The sequence below is a fragment of the Dendrobates tinctorius genome, unplaced genomic scaffold (assembly GCF_039654945.1).
Source record: "Dendrobates tinctorius isolate UK_male_01 unplaced genomic scaffold, ASM3965494v1 ptg000107l, whole genome shotgun sequence".
Lineage (NCBI taxonomy): Eukaryota > Metazoa > Chordata > Amphibia > Anura > Dendrobatidae > Dendrobates > Dendrobates tinctorius.
The window spans coordinates 44,782,725-44,804,856 of NW_027361775.1; the positions used below are offsets into that span (position 1 = coordinate 44,782,725).

The following is a 22,132-nucleotide window of genomic DNA, read 5'->3' on the forward strand; positions in this document are numbered from 1 at the left end:
TTATGTGCAATATAATCATTATAATTTGTTATAACTAACCACAGTTGGTTACTATGCCCAGGCAATGCCGGGCTCTTCAGCTAGTCAGATTATAAAAGTGTGTTGTGTCAACAGGGTATAAACTAATTTTATTATTAATTTATGGATGTGTGGTATGCTTTGAAACAATCCTTAATGCAAAGGCCAGGTTTCTCAGGGCAGTTTTCACAATGGTAAGTTGAGTCCTTTTGGATTCCCGTCTTGGAGCATACTCTGCACCATTTTTGTGATCGTCCTATCCTCGCTGTTTGGGGAACCTGTTCTGGGAAATGTTAACCTGGGACAATACGGGCACTCAGATGTACTGGGCCCCTCACCTCCCTGAGTGCCAAACATTAGGGCCTTGATGACTACCTCCTGAAACTGAAGGAAGAACCCCGTATTGCCCGCAGATCTGAACAGCACAAAAGCATTGTACAGTGCCATTTGTACAATGTGCACGGCCAATTTTTTGTACCATATTTTGGCTTTTCGCATGACACTATATGGTTGGAGGACCTGATGTGAGACATCTACTGCCCCCCCATGTACGGATTGTAATCCAAGATACAATCTGGCTTTGGGACTTGTGTTGTGGTCCCACAAACAGTGACAAGAGAGCTGTTGTCACAGTGTATGGTGGTCAGGATAAGGACATTGTTATAATTGTAATAAAGTCCATTCTTTTACGGATGTGTGTATATATATATATATATATATACAGTATATATATATATATATATATATATACACAGTATGTATATATATATATATATATATTTATATATATACATGATTGCATGAAACTCTATTCAGTTGACGTATTGTGTGAAGACATGGGTGTAACAATTGTGAATGCTAGCTGGCTTTCCTAATCTTACATACAAATAAAGGAATCATCCCTTTCTCTACTCTGGTAACGTAGATAGGGGGAGCTGACAGTTAAGCATATTTCAACATTTGATCTATTTTGCAAACTTTGTATTTTGAGCGCCCTTCTGTTGTTCTATTTAAACTCAAAGAATCTGTATTGGGGCAGACAGGTGACTGCTCACATCTGGTGCGGACGTCATACTCTCTTCATGCCGACATGATCAATAAAGAACAAATCATCTTACTTATTCAGGTCTGGAAGATTTCTAATAGGAAGACTAAAACTCCACTGACATTTGGTGCATTGGACGGGAATCCAACATCTTTCCCTCACCGGTGAGGACTGTAAACTGTGCACGGTGGAGTCTGGAATTCCTTAAGTATGTCCTCCATTTTAACATTAGGCATCAACATAGGCATTATCAGTTATCTCGGACTGAGGGGAAGTGACGGATTTCGTATAGTCCAAAGATCTCTGGGAATTGTCTGTATCTGAATACAGGTAAGAACATTTAATAATTTTCATTATATTCGGTAACCTTGTTAATCCAGTGTTAATGTTATTCTAGGAATTGAATGGGGACTGGGATTGTGGACAATTCTAATTGGGATTTGTGGACTTCTGTAAGTAGGAGGTTGTTTACATGCAACTGGGGTTGTAAACCTCCTGTAAGTTGCGAAGCTCCATAGTGATTGGAATTTGTTTGTTCTTGTGAGATATTCCGTAGAATGGGTACAAAGCCAGTTTGAGAAGGCTACTGTGGAATAAAAAACTCAGTGTGCACATTAAATTTATATAGATGGGAGATTCTCGGGGATTGAGGAGTCCGCTGGATTAACCTAAAATTGAACCCAGTATAAGACAAATTTTTGCCTGTATTCTGTTTTGTCTTCTGTACTTTGTTGACTGTTTTCTGTTAAATGTGCTGTTTTGTCTGTCTTTTAAAATTATAGAACTAAAACGCTATAAATATATGTGTTATGTTATATATGAGACTCCTTGAAAGATTTCTTGAGTGAATGTATAAGGATTGAAATATAAAATCCTGAGTGTATAAGGGAGTCCAGTAGGTGTGGTTGACAGTCATGTGTGGACTGGAGATAACTCATAGGTCATTATAGTGGTATAAAACAGCTAGGTACACGCCACCTGATCCCCATATAGAGAATATTGCATGTTGTACTGTTATATGTGTTTTTCTTTTAATAACACAGAGTGACTGTACCCTCCTCGTTTAAAAAGTGGACACAAAATCAGATTTGTTGCGGTCAATTAAGATCTTATTACGATCACTGAGGAGAGTCCACGCATGTGGTGCTCTGAATACCTGATTTTAAGAACGGGAACGTCTCTGGATATAAAGAGGCGGTGTCATTGGACATTATCTCAGCACTTCAGGTCTAAGGGCCCCGTCACACATAGCGATCTCGCTAGCGAGATCCCTGCTGAGTCACAAGTTGACAGTGATCAGCAACCGGCCCCCCTGCCAGTATCGCTGATCGCTGCAAGAAACCTCTGAACATTTCTTTCGTCGCTGATCTCCCGCTGGCCAGCACGCATCACTGCGTGTGACAGGCGGGAGACCAGCGATCAGTTGGTAACTAACGTACCCATCGGGTATCCAAGGGACGCGCGTCCCTTAGATACCCGATGTGTACGTTAGTTACCAGCGCTCAGCATCGGACTGGAACACCTTGGGCCCACCAGAGAAAATCATTCTTGGGGCCCACTATGTAGCTGCATAGAGTTAAATACCAGACCACCAATTGTGCGGTAAAACACGCTAATATCCGGGTATAATATAAGGTTGTACATGTCTTAATTATGTAGCAGGAGTTGGGGTAGCCTCCCTAATAGAATATAAAGCAGCCCCCTCATAGAATATAATGTAGACCCCTCATAGAATATAATGCAGCCATCTCATAGAATATAATACAGCCATCTCATAGAATATAATACTGCCCCCCTCATAGGGTATAATGCACCCCCTCATAGGGTATAATGCACCCCCTCATAGGGTATAATACTGCCCCCCTCATAGGGTATAATACTGCCCCCTCATAGGGAATAATGCATCCCCTCATAGGGTATAATACTGCCCCCCTCATAGGGTATAATGCTGCCCCCTCATAGGGTATAATACTGCCCCCCTCATAGGGTATAATACTGCCCCCCTCATAGGGTATAATGCACCCCCTCATAGGGTATAATACTGCCCCCCTCATAGGGTATAATGCTGCCCCCCTCATAGGGTATAATGCTGCCCCCTCATAGGGTATAATACTGTCCCCCTCATAGGGTATAATACTGCCCCCCTCATAGGGAATAATACTGCCCTCCTCGTAGGGTATAATGCTGCCTCCTCATAGGGTATAATACTGCCCCCCTCATAGGGAATAATGCTGCCTCCTCATAGGGTATAATGCTGCCCCCTCATAGGGTATAATACTGCCCCCCTCATAGGGAATAATGCATCCCCTCATAGGGTATAATACTGCCCCCCTCATAGGGTATAATGCTGCCCCCCTCATAGGGTATAATGCTGCCCCCTCATAGGGTATAATACTGCCCCCCTCATAGGGTATAATACTGCCCCCCTCATAGGGTATAATGCACCCCCTCATAGGGTATAATACTGCCCCCCTCATAGGGTATAATGCTGCCCCCCTCATAGGGTATAATGCTGCCCCCTCATAGGGTATAATACTGTCCCCCTCATAGGGTATAATACTGCCCCCCTCATAGGGAATAATACTGCCCTCCTCGTAGGGTATAATGCTGCCTCCTCATAGGGTATAATACTGCCCCCCTCATAGGGAATAATGCTGCCTCCTCATAGGGTATAATGCTGCCCCCTCATAGGGTATAATACTGCCCCCCTCATAGGGAATAATGCACCCCCTCATAGGGTATAATGCTGCCTCCTCATAGGGTATAATACTGCCCCCCTCATAGGGAATAATGCTGCCCTCCTCATAAGGTATAATGCTGCCTCCTCATAGGGTATAATACTGTCCCCCTCATAGGGAATAATGCTGCCCTCCTCATAGGGTATAATGCTGCCCCCTCATAGGGTATAATACTGCCCCCCTCATAGGGAATAATGCTGCCCTCCTCATAGGGTATAATACTGCCCCCCTCATAGGGTATAATGCTGCCTCCTCATAGGGTATAATGCTGCCTCCTCATAGGGTATAATGCTGCCCCCTCATAGGGTATAATGCTGCCTCCTCATAGGGTATAATGCTGCCCCCTCATAGGGTATAATGCTGCCCCCCTCATAGGGTATAATGCTGCCCCCTCATAGGGTATAATGCTATATAGATATATAGATATAGAGTTAGATAGATATAGATAGAAAGATAGATGTAGAAATAGATAGATATAGAGATAGATAGTAGATAATGGATAGAAAGTAGATAATGGATAGATATAGATAGAAAGATTCATAGAGATAGATAGAGATAGATAGATATAAAGATAGATATAGAAAGAAATATAGATAGATAGATAGATAGATCGATAGGTAGATAGATATAGAGATAGATAGAAAATAGATAATGGATAGATAGATATAGAGATACATAGCTATAGATAGAAAGATATAGAGAGATAGATATATAGATAGAGATAGATAATAGATAGAGATAGATAATAGATAGAGATATACAGATATAATAATAATAATAATAATAATAATATAAACATATATAGATAGATATAGAGATAAATATATATAGATAGATGGCTATAAATAAAAATAGATATAGAGATATATATAGAGATAGATATAGAGATAATAGATAGAGATAGATAGATAGATAGATAGATAGATAGATATAGAGATAGATATAGAGACAGATAGATATAGAAAGATAGATATAGAGATAATAGCTAGATATAGAGATATGTATAGAGATAGACAGATATAAAGTTAGAAAGATAGATAGATATAGAGAGAGATATAGAGATAGATAGAGATAGCTAGATAGATAGATGGATAGATAGATATAGATAATAGAGATAATAGATAGATGTAATAGATAGATATAGAGATAGATGGATAGATCAATAGATAGATAGATAGATAAAGAGAGAGAGATAGAGATAGATAGATAATGAGATATAGAGATAGATATAGAGATATAGTGTTAGATAGAAAGATAGATATAGAGATAGATATAGAGATAGATATGGATATAGAGATAGATAGATATATAGATAGATAGATATAGAGATAATAGATAGATAGATATAGAGATAATATATAGATAGCTATAGAGAGAGATATAGAGATAGATATAGAGAGAAACAGATATAGAGATAGATATAGAGATAGATAGATATAGAGATAATAGATAGATATAGAGATAGATAGATATAGATATAAAGATAGATAGAGATAGAGAGCGGTAGATAGAGAGAGAGATAGATATAGAGAGATAGATACAGAGATCGATAAATAGATAGAGAGATAGATATAGATAATAGATAGAGATAGATAGATAAAGATAGATAATAAATATAGAGATAACAGATGATATAAAGATAGAGTAAGATAGAAAGATATAGAGATATGTAGATATAGATAATAGAGATAGCTAGATAGATAGACATAATAGATAGATATAGATATAGATAGATATAGAGATAGATAGAAAGATAGATATAGAGATAGATGTAGAGATAGAAAGATAGATATAGAGATAGAGCGATAGATAGATAGAGATAGATATAGATAATAGAGATAAATAGATAGATAGATAGAGAAAGATAGATATAGAGATAGATATAGAGATAGAAAGATAGATAGATATACAGAGAGATAGATATAGAGATAGAGATAAATAGATATATATAGAGAGAGATATAGAGAGAAATAGATATAGATATAGAGATAATAGATATATATATATATATATATATATAGATATAGAGAGAGATAGATACAGAGAAAAGATATAGAGATAAATAGATAGAGAAATATAGATAGATATATAGATATAGAGATAGAAAGATAGATATAGAGATAGAGCGATAGATAGATATACAGAGAGATAGATATAGAGATAGATAGAGATATATAGATAGATAGCTATAGAGAGAGATATAGAGATAGATATAGAGAGAAATAGATATAGAGATAGATATAGAGATAGATATAGAGATAGATAGAGATAGATATATAGATATAAAGATAGATATAGAGATAGATATAGAGATAGAGCGATAGATAGCGAGAGATATAGAGATAGATAGATACAGAGAAAAGATATAGAGATAGATAACGGATAGATAAATAGATAGATAGGTATAGAGATAGATAGATATAGATATTAGATAGATAGATATATATATATATATAGATAAAGATAGATATAGATGGTAGCTAGATAGATAATAAATATAGAGATAATAGATATAGAGATAGAGTAAGATAGATAGATATAGAGATAGATAGATAGACATAATAGATAGATATAGAGATATATATAGAAAGATATAGAGATAGATAGATATAGAGATAGATGTAGAGATAGAAAGATAGATATAAAGATAGAGCGATAGATAGAGATAGATATAGAAATAGATAGATATAGATAATAGATAGAGATAGATAGAGATAGATAGATATAGATAATAGATAGAGATAGAAAGATAGATAGATATAAGAGAGATAGAGAGAGAGATATATAGAGATAGATAGATACAGTCATGGCCAAAAGTATTGACACCCCTGCAATTCTGTCAGATAATACTCAGTTTCTTCCTGAAAATGATTGCAAACACAAATTCTTTGGTATTATTATCTTCATTTAATTTGTCTTAAATGAAAAAACACAAACAGAATTGTCCTAAAGCCAAATTGGATATAATTCCACACCAAACATAACAAAGAGGGTGGACAAAAGTATTGGCACCTTTCGAAAAATCATGTGATGCTTCTCTAATTTGTGTAATTAACAGCACCTGTAACTTACCTGTGGCACCTAACAGGTGTTGGCAATAACTAAATCACACTTGCAGCCAGTTGACATGGATTAAAGTTGACTCAACCTCTGTCTTGTGTCCTTGTGTGTACCACATTGAGCATGGAGAAAAGAAAGAAGACCAAAGAACTGTCTGAGGACTTGAGAAACCAAATTGTGAGGAAGCATGAGCAATCTCAAGGCTACAAGTCCATCTCCAAAGACCTGAATGTTCCTGTGTCTACCGTGCGCAGTGTCATCAAGAAGTTTAAAGCCCATGGCACTGTGGCTAACCTCCCTAGATGTGGCCGGAAAAGAAAAATTGACAAGAGATTTCAACGCAAGATTGTGCGGATGTTGGATAAAGAACCTCCACTAACATCCAAACAAGTTCAAGCTGCCCTGCAGTCCGAGGGTACAACGGTGTCAACCCGTACTATCTGTCGGCATCTGAATGAAAAGGGACTGTATGGTAGGAGACCCAGGAAGACTCCACTTCTTACCCCGAGACATAAAAAAGCCAGGCTGGAGTTTGCCAAAACTTACCTGAAAAAGCCTAAAACATTTTGGAAGAATGTTCTTTAGTCAGATGAGACAAAAGTAGAACTTTTAGGGCAAAAGCATCAAAATAGAGTTTACAGGAGAAAAAAGAGGCATTCAAAGAAAAGTACATGGTCCCTACAGTCAAACATGGCGGAGGTTCCCTGATGTTTTGGGGTTGCTTTGCTGCCTCTGGCACTGGACTGCTTGACCGTATGCATGGCATTATGAAGTCAGAAGACTACCAACAAATTTTGCAGCATAATTTAGGGCCCAGTGTGAGAAAGCTGGGTCTACCTCAGAGGTCATGGGTCTTCCAGCAGGACAATAACCCAAAACACACTTCAAAAAGCACTAGAAAATGGTTTGAGAGAACGCACTGGAGACTTCTAAGGTGGCCAGCAATGAGTCCAGACCTGAATCCCATAGAACACCTGTGGAGAGATCTAAAAATGGCAGTTTGGAGAAGGCACCCTTCAAATATCAGGGACCTGGAGTAGTTTGCCAAAGAAGAATGATCTAAAATTCCAGCAGAGTATTGTAAGAAACTCATTGATGGTTACCGGAAGCGGTTGGTCGCAGTTATTTTGGCTAAAGGTTGTGCAACCAAGTATTAGGCTGAGGGTGCCAATACTTTTATCCGGCCCATTTTTGGAGTTTTGTGTGAAATGATCAATGTTTTGCTTTTTGCTTCATTCTCTTTTGTGTTTTTTCATTTAAAACAAATTAAATGAAGATAATAATACCAAAGAATTTGTGTTTGCAATCATTTTCAGGAAGAAACTGAATATTATCTGACAGAATTGCAGGGGTGTCAATACTTTTGGCCATGACTGTAGATAGAGAGAGACAGATAGAGAGATCGAGAGAGATATAAAAAAACAAAACAAAACACAATACTCACCTCTCCTCCTCGCTCCCACGCTGATCCCGGCTTCAGTGTCAGGAGCTGCCCCCTCTGCCAGACACACAGCGGGTGCGCGATGTAGTGACGTCATCGCCCACTGGCTGTGAGCCAGGAGCAGAGAGGACTGAGGGCGGCGCCGGCCCTGATTTACAGCTGTAGTCTGCAGAGCAGCTACTGGGCTGGGGGCGGGGCCTCTGGGGGGTGGAGACCTGAAATGATATTCACTGCTTCGCAGTGAATATTCATTTCTTTTTAGCAGCGGGGACAGGGGCTCCTGCCTCCTGACACCCGCTGCTGCTCCGCTGGCAGGGGCCCCCATAGCAGCTGCATGGTGTGCGACACACCACTGGCTGGGGGCCCCTGGAGCAGCGGGGGCCCTAGGCAACTGCTGGCCCTGTATGCCTGCTGCAGGTGCCAGGGCCCACCAGATGCCAGGGCCCACCGGAGAATCCACCGGTTCTCCGGTGGGCCAGTCCGACGCTGAGCGCGCTGATGCAGGGAGCTGGTAACTAACAAACACAGCGACGCCGCGTTGATATCGTTGTCGGGATCGCTAGTAAGTCGCTATGTGTCACTCCAGCTTAAGAGTACGAGGGAACTTTAATCTCTTGTCTTATATGTCTCTTTGTATGTGTGTAAGTCCAGTTCCTAACTGTGAAAATTGTTGTGTGTTTGTACAATTACACTAATCAGAAGTCCTTCTGAGCATATGTATCTCTGTCATATCAGTAGCCATAGTCATTAGATGGAGGTGGCAGGATATAGAGATACAACCAAGTAAATACTTAGGACATACTGTAGTGTAATCAGTGAGGATTATTTAGATCCTGGATATTAGTAACAGTAATTGAATTGTTGCTACTGTGTTTTGATCTTCTTGCTGACATATGAATTTCACTGATATTTGATAGACTTCTTACAAGTGGGTAGAAATCCATTGTGGTCAAGGATTTATATTGTGTATAGTCCTCATCTTGTTGTTTATTTTTTTGTGTTTAAGAATTTCATGTAATATTCTTATGGAATCTTATCCCATAGCTATATTTTAAAGTCTTGTCCTCATTGTAAGGCAGGATTGTTATTGACCATTTAATCTGAAGGCTGGAAAGTTATTAAAATTGTACCAAGAGGGTATCCCTTGAATGAAGCAGGATACGGTCCTTTTTCCTCAGGTACCCAGAGAAAAGAGTCTTCAGAACAAATGTGCATTGTGTCCTTGTTGGTCATAAACTTATAGGCCTAACTCTTTATACAAATAGAGAGTAAAATTGTACATTGGCCATTCAGGTGTTTTTTTAAAATCTTGAACAACTAGGAGAAGGCACCACCCAGAGCAAACAGTCTTGAGGTGGTGAGATAAGCTGTGTATGTGAGAAGTGTTTTGGAATGTGGTTGTCTGTGGTGTTAAGATAAGAAGGGACCACTAGAAGACCCTGAATGTGTGAAGTACCCTGACAGATGGCATAACAGGGTTGTATTTGATGGTAAATTACTTTGATAAAATGCAAACATTTGGTACAATAAATGGAAAAGTGTAATGAGAGGAAAAATTTAATTTGGATAAAGTAGAAATAAATTTATAAAACACTTCACTTCCAGAAGTAACCGTCCTCGTGGAAAGCCATGATGTCACTTTTCTTCTTGATTCAGGAGCCACTAGAACCTTAGTACATCCAGAAGAGATACCTACTATTGGACTGTCTGCTGCCTGCATAGTGGTAAAAGGAGCGCATGGTAAGGCACACAGAACCATTGTCTACGCCTGTGGAGATACGGGACTCCAGCACAGGTAAAAGTGCAGTTGCACAAATTATATTATCAACTGTGTGGGAGGGATATGATGCAAGCCCTGAGCCTGGGAATAATTCCTATTGCTGCAGGACTATAGGTGAAATCCATGGATGAGACAATGGTTCTCCTGGGGTATGGGGAATCTAGATATAATTACAGTCTAGATCTAATAACTGCAGGACCATCCTTAGTTGCTGAGTCCTTAATCAATGAAACAAGAGATAAATGTACACAAATGTAGATTTTCACACACCAGAAAGACTACACTGCACCATGTACTACAGGTATTTTAGGGGTCCTGATGTAAAATATGAAAATATGCTGTGGAGTGTTCTTGGACACCCTATACTAGGATTAGAAAGGGAACTGTGTTGTCATTTGTAAACTGTCAGAACAAATGAAATTGTTGTTTTTTTGCTTTTTAGTGGTACCGTGCCACGTTTCCCTTTCCAGATGTAAAGGTAGATCATGGAATTTCCTTGGTGATTTTGTTGAAGAGTGTAAGGAAAGTAACAATGGGAAGATTTGGGTGATGGCTCATTTTACAATGTCAGATTGCAGGCATACTCACAAGTACTATAGTGGAACACCATTTCTACACCCAATGTCCATCTGCAGCGGGGCAGGGGAATGAGTGGAGAAATGTTGATCCTCTCCCAGAATTAGAGGAAGAATTGACCACATACCCAGAATCTTTGTGGTCCATATGACCTGCAGAGGTAGGATTGAGAAAAGGGGTGATTATACCCTGTCCCAGCTCACCTTGTAACACAACCTGGTTTCCAGTCAGGAAGGCGCCCCCATCTGTTGGATGGCGCTTGGTGCAGGACCTTCAGGCTGTAAACAAGGCTGTGATTCCAAGAGCCCCCACAGTGCCAGACTCCCATACCCTGCTGAATGACTGGAGGCTGGAAAATAAGGTCTTTACAGTGATAGAGATCCGTAATGTCTTCTTCAGCATCCTGGTACATCCAGATAGCCAGTTTTGGCTTGTATTCACAAATAAGGGGAAAAGGTATACATTCACCAGAATCCCACAAGGGTACTGTGAATTACCTACTATTGTTTCCCAGGTAATGTCGGCTAACCTAGCTCAATGTGAGTCACCAGAAGGTAGCCAGATATTCTTATATGTGGATGACATGCTATTGGCATTAAAACTTGAAATAAAACTAAATGAGTAACAAAAGTGGTGATCTTCAAAGATGCCCTATATGTATAAACTGCCTATCAACCTCCTAAGATATGTCACAGTATTGAGCCATGACATAAGCTATGTCTCAACAGGAGGGATGGCAGAGATCATATCTTAGGTATTTAGGATGTATGTTTTTACTAATTATTATTATTTTTTGTATAATCTACATTACTTGTGCAAAAGATAATTCCTAAGGGAACCTGAAACCAAAGAGAGGACAATTTCCTCACCCTGAATACTTATTTCAACACATTTGTATGGATTTTATTGAACTGAACAAGTGTGAGGGAAAAAAAGTACTGCCTTATTGTTATACTGTAGATGCTTTCAGCAGGTGGAGTGAAGTTTTTCCAGCTGTCCACCCTGATGCATAAATGGTAGCGAAGGCCCTTCTAAAGGAAATCATACCCAGATTCGGGGTTCCAGGAGAAAATATATAGTGACAACAATGGTACACACTTTGTAAACTGCAGTATATAATATCATTATTAGCTAAAACATTGTCAATTGAATTAAAAAACCACTGTGCCTATCATCCTCAGTCCACCGGACTGGTTGAGAGACACAATGGAATCTTCAAAAATAAGTTGAGAAAAACCATGCAGGAAATAAGGAAAAATTGGTTGTACTAAATATGTATGTCACACGAACATCTGTAGGACTGACGGCCTTTGAAATCATATACAGGAGACCTTTTCTGTTACCTCAGCTAAAACCCTTTAAAAGAATAGATGAGGAAGTTGATGGTACATTAGCAGAATATATGGCTAAGATATTAAGTCACAAAGAAGTTTCTACTCCTAGTTTTGTTCCAGGAAACCCACTAACAAAACCCGAGATTGTGAAACCTGCAGACTGGGTCCTTGTCAAGGTGATAAAGAAGAAACATCGACACCATCCTAAGTGGGAAGGTCATTACCAGGGCCGTATTTAGAGCTTATGCTGCCCTAGGCACTTTTAGTGCTGCCTCCCCCATTGGTGAGTACGACTAATGCAGACACATTGGCAAAAATCGCTGATGTGAAAGTAGCCTTTCTCCCTAGTGCAGCCATCTCCCCAGTGCAGCCGTCTCCCCAGTGCACCCGTCTCCCCAGTGCACCCATCTCCCTAGTGCAGCCATCTCCCTAGTGCAGCCATCTCCTCAGTGTACCCATCTCCCTAGTGCAGCCATCTTCTCAGTATACCCATCTCTTCAGTGCACCTATCTCCTCAGTGTACCCATCTCCCTAGTGCAGCCATCTCTCTAGTGCAGCCATCTCCACAGTGCAGCCATCTCCCCAGTGCAGCCATCTCCCCAGTGCAGCCATCTCCTCAGTGCACCCATCTCCCCAGTGCACCCATCTCCTCAGTGTACCCATCTCGCTAGTGCAGCCATCTCCCTTGTGCAGCTATCTCCCCAGTGCAGCCATGTCCTCAGTGCAGCCATCTCCCCAGTGCACCCATCTCCTGTGTACCCTTCTCCCCAGTGCATCCATCTCCTCAGTGCACCCATCTCCCTAGTGCACCCATCTCCCTAGTGCAGCCATCTCCCCAGTGCAGCCATCTCCTCAGTGCACCCATCTCCCTAGTCCAGCCATCTCCTCAGTGCAGCAATCTCCTCAGTGCAGCCATCTCTCCAGTGCAGCCATCTCTCCAGTGCAGCCATCTCCTCAGTGTACCCATCTCCCTAGTGCAGCCATCTCCCTAGTGCAGCCATCTCCCCAGTGCAGCCATCTCCCCAGTGCAGCCATCTCCCCAGTGCAGCTATCTCCCCAGTGCAGCCATCTCCCCAGTGCAGCCATCACCAAAGTGCAACCATCTCCTCAGTGCAGCCATCTCCCCAGTGCAGCCATCTCCTCAGTGCACCCATCTCCCTAGTCCAGCCATCTCCTCAGTGCAGCAATCTCCTCAGTGCAGCCATCTCTCCAGTGCAGCCATCTCTCCAGTGCAGCCATCTCCTCAGTGTACCCATCTCCCTAGTGCAGCCATCTCCCCAGTGCAGCCATCTCCCCAGTGCAGCCATCTCCCCAGTGCAGCCATCTCCCCAGTGCAGCCATCCCCACAGTGCAACCATCTCCTCAGTGCAGCCATCTCCCCAGTGCAGCCATCTCCTCAGTGTACCCATCTCCTTAATGCAGCCATCTCCTCAGTGCACCCATCTTCCCAGTGCAGCCATCTCCCCAGTGCACCCGTCTCCCCAGTGCACCCGTCTCCCCAGTGCACCCGTCTCCCCAGTGCACCCATCTCCCCAGTGCAGCCATCTCCTCAGTGTAGCCATCTCCTCAGTGCACCCATCTCCCCAGTGCAGCCATCTCCTCAGTGCACCCATATCCCTAGTGCAGCCATCTTCTTAGTGCACCCGTTTCCCCAGTGCAGAAATCTCCTCTGTGCACCATCTCTCTAGTGCAGCCATCATCTCAGTGCACCGTTTCCCCAGTGCAGCCATCTCCTCAGTGCACCCACCTCCCTAGTGCAGCCATCTCCCTAGTGCAGCCATCTCCCCAGTGCAGCCATCTCCCCAGTGCAGCCATCTCCTCCGTGTACCCATCTCCCCCATGCACCCATCTCCTCCGTGTACCCATCTCCCTAGTGCACCCATCTCCCTAGTGTAACCATCTCCCTAGTGCAGCCATCTCCCTAGTGCAGCCATCTACCTAGTGCACCCATCTCCTCAGTGCACCCATCTCCCCAGTGCAGTCATCTCCTCAGTGTACCCATCTCCCTAGTGCAGCTATCTCCCCAGTGCTGCCATCTCCATAGTGCAGCCATCTCCCCAGTGCAGCCATCTCCCCAGTGCAGCCATCTCCCCAGTGCACCCATCTCCCTAGTGCAGCCATCTCCCCTGTGCACCCATCACCCTAGTGCAGTCGTCTGTACAGTGCCGCCGTCTCCACAGTGCAGCCGTCTCCACAGTGCAGCCGTCTCCACAGTGCAGCCGTCTCCACAGTGCAGCCGTCTCCAAAGTGGAGCCGTCTCCACAGTGCACCCATCTCTCTCCTCAGTGCAGCCATCTCCCCCCTCCCTCCCCGCTGGGCTCATTCTCATCTCCCCCCTCCCTCCCTGCTGGGCTCATACTCATCCCCTCCCCCACTCATACTCATCTTCCCCCAGGCTCATACTCATCTCCCCCTCCCTCCCCGCTGGGCTCATTCTCATCTCCCCCCTCCCTCCCCGCTGGGCTCATTCTCATCTCCCCCCTCCCTCCCTGCAGGGCTCATTCTCATCTCCCCCCTCTCTCCCCGCTGGGCTCATTCTCATCTCCCCCTTCCTCCCCGCTGGGCTCATTCTCATTTCCCCCCTCCCTCCCCGCTGGGCTCATTCTCATCTCCCCCCTTTCTCCCCGCTGGGCTCATTCTCATCTCCCCCCTCCCTCCCCGCTGGGCTCATTCTCATCTCCCCCCTACCTCTCTGCTGGGCTCATACTCATCCCCTCCACCTCCCCTCTGGGCTCATACTCATCTCCCATCCCCCCGGCGCAAACTCATCTTCCCCCAGGGCTCATACTCATCTCCTCCTCTTCCCTCAGGGCTCATACTCATCTCCCCCCCGCTCATATTCATCCCCCCAGGCTCATACTCATTTCCCCCCTCTCTCCCCTCTGGGCTCATACTCATCTCTCCCCCCTCCCTCCTCGCTGGGCTCATACTCATCTCACCCCCCTCGGGCTCATACTCGTCTCCCCCCTCCCTCCCCTCTGGGCTCATACTCACCTCCCCCCACTCATATTCATCCCCCCAGGCTCATACTCATTTCCCCCCTCTCTCCCCTCTGGGCTCATACTCATCTCTCCCCCCTCCCTCCTCGCTGGGCTCATACTCATCTCACCCCCCTCGGGCTCATACTCATCTCCCCCCTCCCTCCCCTCTGGGCTCATACTCATCTCCCATCCCCCCTCATACTCACCTCTACCCCCCGGGCTCATACTCATCTCTCCCCTCCCTCCCCTCTGGGCTCATACTCATCTCCCATCCCGCCTCATACCTCATACTCACCTTTCCCCCCGGGCTCATACTCATCCCCCCGGGCTCATACTCATCTCCCCCTCCCTGTATGTATGGCTGGGCTGAGGGCTCACCTTGCGCGGTCCCTGCATGTTTACCGATCCAGGCACCGGCATCTTCCTGTGTCACAGGCTGTGTGTGTGAGGGGTCACGTGATACCGCTCATTAAGGTCCATGAATATGGACGCCACGCCTATGGGAGAGGAGTGGCGTCCATATTCATTTCTGTAATGAGCGGTATCATGTGACCGCTCACACACACAGTTTGTGACACAGGAAGAATGTTGGCACCAGAGACCTTCGGAGCTGCAGACACCGCTGGAGCCAAGGAGGTGAGTATGATGTCTTCAAGAGGGGAGGGAAGGGGAGGTGAGGAGAGGGGAGGGGAGTGGAGGGGAGGATCCGACCCAGACTTCCATTATAAAAAAAATAAAACCTTTGTCCAGGTGCCGCCCCACCGCATCGTCCCGCCCTAGGTACGTGCCCGTGGGTGCCTAATAGCAAATACGGCCCTGGTCGTTACCAAGTCTTGTTGACTTCTCCTACTGCGGTCAAGATTCCTGGATCCATCTCTCACACTGTAAACTTGTCAGACAGGTAGGGACAAAGTAGGATCTGACTTGATTGTCAAAGTCCAGCTACAAAGGGAGGTTTTCCACAAGGGAAAGCTTGTCTCAAACTGGTGAAGAATCCCATTCATCCCGACAGGACAGTCAGATCTAGGATGTGTACATCAGGGTTAGTCACGTGTATTCTTTGTGACCATGGAGATGGGAGATTGGAGGGTAATAGACCCAGCAGGGAGGAAAGTCCAGGGTGGTAGAATAGTTTCAGATTTAAGACCTTAAATCTTACTTTTGAAATCGAGCAGGACGCTGCCATGTTAGTGGATTTCTGCTTGCTATATAAAGGATGCAGAGATAGGAAACAAGTTATCAAACTAGCAGAGTCTGATAAGTATGTTTGTGTTATAAGCTCTAATAGCAGGGAGGATGAATGTTTGTGACTGGAGTAAAGCGGTATGAACAACTGTGGCCCGAGACTATAGGTATAAGCCTTTTGGCTACACAAATTTAAAAGCCAGACTTTCTTGATTAGGAAAAAGGAGACCTTTCCTTACACAAATAAAGATAATTGTAATCAGCTACTGAGAATTTAAAAAAACCCTAAGATGAGGGATGAAAGGTTATATGTCATAGGAGCTGACGTATCAGGAACAGACCCAATAGGATATTTCTCCACAGAAGTTCAGAATAATACCAAACAAAGGTAGAAGGAAGGTATGCCAGAAAGAACCATAATAGAGTCCATAGGGCCCATAGCTAGATTGTCTAACCTAACTTATGAAGATAAAACTAGCTCTAGATAGAGGCTATGAGGAGAAGAATGAATGGTTAGAATGGCTTAAATATACTGCAAAAAGCTTAAAGAATTAAGTTATATAGTAAAACTTATGTCCCCTTAGAAAGGGAAGGAAAATGTAAAATGTTATCATTTTTATTTCCCCACTTGAGAAACCGGATATCCCACCACAGGTGATTATTTTTCCTGGTAACTATACTTGTTTTAGTCTTCCAGAGCATGGGCACAACTTCGGAAAGCTCCAAGGCGACTCTTGTAGCGAACGGATCATTGTATCCCACAGTGCCAAGTACTCAGTCATATGGTCAAGCCACACTACCCTGAGAGCGGATGTATGGTGGTTATGTGGGGCTGTGCTGTATACCATGTGGTGCTGTGCTGTATACCATGTGGTGCTGTATACCATGTGGGGCTGTGCTATATACCATGTGGGACTGTGCTATATACCATGGTGCTGTGCTACATACCATGTGGTACTGTGCTATATACCATATGGTGCTGTGCTACATACCATGTGGGCTGTGCTATATACCATGTGGTGCTATGCTTTATACCATAGTGCTGTGCTATATACCATGTGGTGCTGTGCTATATACCATGGTGCTCTGCTGTATACCATGTGGGGCTGTGCTGTATACCATGTGGTGCTGTATACCATGTGGGGCTGTGCTATATACCATGGTGCTATGCTATATACCATGTGGTACTGTGCTATATTCCATGTGGGCTGCGCTATATACCATGTGGTGCTGTGCTTTATACCATGGTGCTGTGCTATATACCATGTGGTGCTATGCTATATACCATGGTGCTCTGCTGTATACCATGTGGGGCTGTGCTGTATACCATGTGGTGCTGTGTTATATACTATGCGGCTGTGCTATATACTATGTGGCTGTGTTATATACCATGAGGGGGTACATTATACATTATATTCTATGGGGGAGGCTGTGTTATATAATATGGGGGCCTACATTATATTCTATGGGGGGCTGTATTATATTTATTATATTCTATGGGGGGTGATTGCATCATACTCTATGATGGGGCTACATTATACTATATGAGGAGGCTACATTGTATTCTATGGGGGGGCTGTTCACTGTGTCAATGAATGAACTATAGTTTAGAAACAGGAACCTTTTCTGTGATTTGGCTAGAAAGTCAGTTTATTTTAGATCATGTAGTAGTTTTATATGTGCCTTTGAGGAATCATATTTAATTTAAACTAGTAAGCCAATTATGTCCCCTGGAATGACGATTGTGCCTAGAATACTATAAATAATAATCACTATATTAACCTGAACCACAGCCAGGGCCGGCATCACCACCTGGGCCCTGGTCAAATGGAAGGTCCCACTTGCCGTAGGGGCCCGCTTTCCAACCAGCAGTGTGCAGAAAATATATCTTCTGGGGCAAACTTTGCTGCTTCTACAGTCAGCTTTAGAGCAGGTGATACCACGCATGCCGTTGGTGAAGGCTCAACAGCATCTGAAAGGTTGGGTTGCGTTGGTGGCTAGGGATTCTCGTATTAGGGAGTTTTTTTTGCACTAAACAATTATTTGGCAGTCTGCAGGTTCTATAAGATGAATATAAGCCATAGATGTCACAGCTTATGTAAATTAGGAAATACAGATCTTCTCAACATACAACATCACCTGCTCATTTGACAATCCGAGCAGTCTACTCTGTATGTCCTTGAGCTGAAAAGCGTACTGCACCATAGACACCTGGAGAAGCAACTGTGAGCAAAGACAATACATGAGTTTAACTAACCATTGAAATATCATTTTGAACAGGAAAGGTGGTGAAGCCTCCGCAACTAGGGGCTATGACTGTTTCCTCCAACAGGTATCTCTTTCTACACCTCATCAGTATCCTGCTCAATAGACATGACCTTAACCCTAACAGGTTCAGTGCATAGTGTTGATTCCACATATTACCATCATTCTCATACAAGGTAAACCACTGACAAAAAGTTTTTGCATGTTGAAAGAATGGGTGCAGGCCGCACAGAGGATGAGTTGCTGTTGAGCATCATGCTGGCTGAATACCCATCAACTGTAGCTGGGAATTGTCATGAGCAATAATGCTAAGATTATTTTGGCAGCTGTAGGGATCTGTACTCATTCAGTTGCAGTTGAGGTAGGCACAGGAATCGGTCTTACGGCAATGTCCAAGCAAGTTAATTTAAAATGGCATAATCTGCTCTGGATAGAAAAACAAATGAACAGCCTTTTCTGGCACACAGTAACAAACAGAAAATAACCAGTCGATATAGCACTGCAGGTACGCCCACTCAGCTTAGTGTCTCCAGCAACACACACATGGAGGTCTTCACACCTCCAGCCACAGACACTGAATGAGGCAACTGGCCTCCATTTTATTAGCCAAACCACGCCCCTCTGGGGTGGGGATATGTGGGCTGTCATTCCCACCCATCTCTTATGAACGCTCGTAAAACTTGGCCCTGGAGTGGCCCAAATAACTCTAACAGCAATTCTGAGCTCACATCACCGCAGCTAATAACCGCAATGACACATACAGTATCTCCCCTCAAGGACTTGTCCAGCGGCCATCTTACACTGCCTTATAATCGGGTAAAGTAGCTTACGCTCCCTGCGTGGCATACGCATCCTCAACTTAATTGTATAACATTTTGTTTCAAAAATATACCTGCTTAAGAAAGGTGATGGCAAAGGACTGAAACTATCAGCTCATTTCAACTATACTTACGTGACAAAGCACAGCCTATTAGCAGTGCCAAAACAAGAAGGTTTACTACAACATTGACTGATTTGCGACATTGAAAAATACTGAAATTAATGCTGCATACAGTGTGTGCACAATTATTATGCAAATATTTTGACCATCTCATTTTTCGGCATATTTTCCAACTCCAAGCTGTGTAACTTTAATGCTTATTGGATGAATCATATCAGGCAATATTTGCTTTTGAAATGAAGGAGGATGAGGTGTAAGGATACAACATTCTTTATCAAAGTGTGCAGAATTATTAGGCATCTTGTTTTACTCAGGCAAAATGGGCCAAAAAAGAGATTTTCACTCATTGAAAAGTCTACAATTCTTAAAAGTCTAACAGAGGAATGCAGTACTCATGAAATTGCTAAGATATTGGGGCATGATCATAAACCATCCAACGTTTTGTTTCAAATAGTCAACAAAGTCGCAAAAAACGTGTTAAGAAAAAGAGACGCATATTAACTGTCAAAGATTTGACAAGAATCAAGTATGAAGCGATCAGGATCCCATTGTCCTCAAGTGCTGTAATATTCCAGAGCTGCATCCTCCCAGGATTGCCAAGAAGTACAAGGTGTTCAGTGCTCAGAGACATGGCCTAGATAAGAAGGCTGAAATCTGACCAGCACTGAACAAGATAAATACTCTAAGTAGAAACTTCAACACTGGGCCAAAAATATCTGAAGACAAGTTTTACAGACTGAAGAGATGAGAGTGACTCTTGATGGATCCAGCCTGTGTCTGAATCAGTAATGGGCACATACCTCTACTTCAAATTCAGAAACCAGTAAGGTGAAGGTGTTGTACTGCTATGGGCTGGTATATTTAAATATGAGCTAGTTGGAACTTTTTGGGTTGTCTATGGACTCAAAATCAACTCCCAAACCTACATGCATAAGTTATGTGCACGCCACTTAGTTCAGATAGCGGCAGGACAGGTCTCATGAATTCTTTGGATCTCTGGGGGAACCGGTACTCAGTGCGACCATGCACTGCAGCTTCCTCAAGTACAAGATGGATCCACTTGCTTACACACTTGCTACTTCTGCATGTCGCACACTTCCCTCCTTTTTGAATGTCATCCTCGACATTTGCCTCAATTGATCGATCTGACCAATTCTAAGACAGTAGTGGGAGTCGTGTCACTTCATATACATATTGGCATAACATTCATAAACATTAATAACAACCTATTCTTTGGAACTCTAGGGAAACCGTTACTCCGGACGATCTTGCACTGCAGCTTCCTCTTGCTCACACAGACACAATTGATAGTACTCATGAACACATGAACAGTGTAGTTTAATATCACAGCATGTCTGTCATGTGTACCTGTCCTGTGTGACATGACCCGCAGGTCGGTAAGTGAAACAACAAGACAATGTCACGTATACACGTTCTGTGAGACAGGACCTGCAGGTCGGTAACTGAATCAACAAGACAAAAGGGGAACACTGGAGAAACAGTTACAACAGTGGACCCTGCAATAGGGAACGGGGGCGTGGAGACCTCCTGCACTCCCCTGAGGCAGTGTCCCTGAACACTCCTAACGTTCCCTGTACAGGCTCTTCCCTCACTATCCCTGCACCTATCCCTTGCTAGGGAACTGGATAGTGCGGACACTGGTCCCACCGCTGCACTAATACACATGAAGGGAAAATACCAAAACACTTATCTTTCTCTGCTGCAGTCACCAGGCTGCAGAGTGCAGCACCAGATCAACTTTCAGCAGTGGCTCAACACCTCAGAGCCAGCTGCTACTTTCACCATCTTTCTCTACTGCAGTCACCAGGCAGCAGAGTTCATCACCGGATTAACTTTCAGCAGTGGCTCGACACCTTAGAGCCAGCTGCTACCTTCACCATCTTTCTTTGCTGCAGACACTGAGCAGGCAGAGTTCAGCACCAGTTTCAGCAGTGGCTCGACACCTCAGAGCCAGCTGCTAACTTCACCGTGGTTGGAATCCAAAAAGGACCTGCTATAACCAACACCTGCTGATACACCATGTGACCTTAAATAGGAAAAGGGAGTGGTCACATCAGCAGGGAAACCAACAGACATGCAATAACACCTATGGCCACTGGGGGCAAAAACCCATATTAAGCTCCCAGGCCTGAAATGAAAAAAAAGGTTTAAATGAAGGAATCCCGAATCTGACACAGATCCAAGAATTGGACTGTGACAATGTCCAGTACAATTCAAGTCTCTTAAGCACAGGCTTCATAAACACTACAGCTGCTTCTTAAAGGCACATTAACTAACAGTCTCTTTTGATAGCACTGTTCAGTACAGATCAAGACTCTTTACAAGGCATAATAGTACACAGCATTCCTTCTAGCATAGTGAGATGGAGGACGGGGAGGGTTTGCTGTGGGAGATGACCCCTGTGACAAAATTCCTTCCAGTCCTTATCTTCCTGCTCCTGATAGACTTCATCTACTAGCAGTACGCGGGATATCCCGGCCTCACTATTTAATGGAATCCTGTGTCCCAATGGTTCACTTAGTTCCCCATAATACCCCTGGGGCTCTGCTAACCACTTCTTGTCTCCAGTGACTGTGTAAACCCCTCTAGTTGCTGGATGTTTTTGAAGCAACAGCACTCAGCACTACTTCTGCATGTCACACATACAACTATGAACATTTGGTTTTCTTTTTATTGTGAAGCAAACAACAAATATGACGAAATAACTGAAAACTTCAGTGTGCATAACTATTCATGCCCGTAAAGTCA

The 22,132-nt window shown here is 43.6% G+C and overlaps 1 long non-coding RNA gene across 1 annotated transcript in view; it reads left to right on the plus strand.

Moving 5' to 3' along the window:
• Nucleotides 1–1,150: 1,150 nt before the first annotated feature.
• LOC141100783 (uncharacterized) overlaps nt 1,151–22,132 on the plus strand; it is a 43,733-nt gene continuing 22,751 nt past the window's right edge. The window contains exons 1-2 of the long non-coding RNA XR_012234775.1: nt 1,151–1,393; nt 9,959–10,097. This is a non-coding gene — a long non-coding RNA (uncharacterized lncRNA). The remainder of the gene's footprint in view (nt 1,394–9,958; nt 10,098–22,132) is intronic.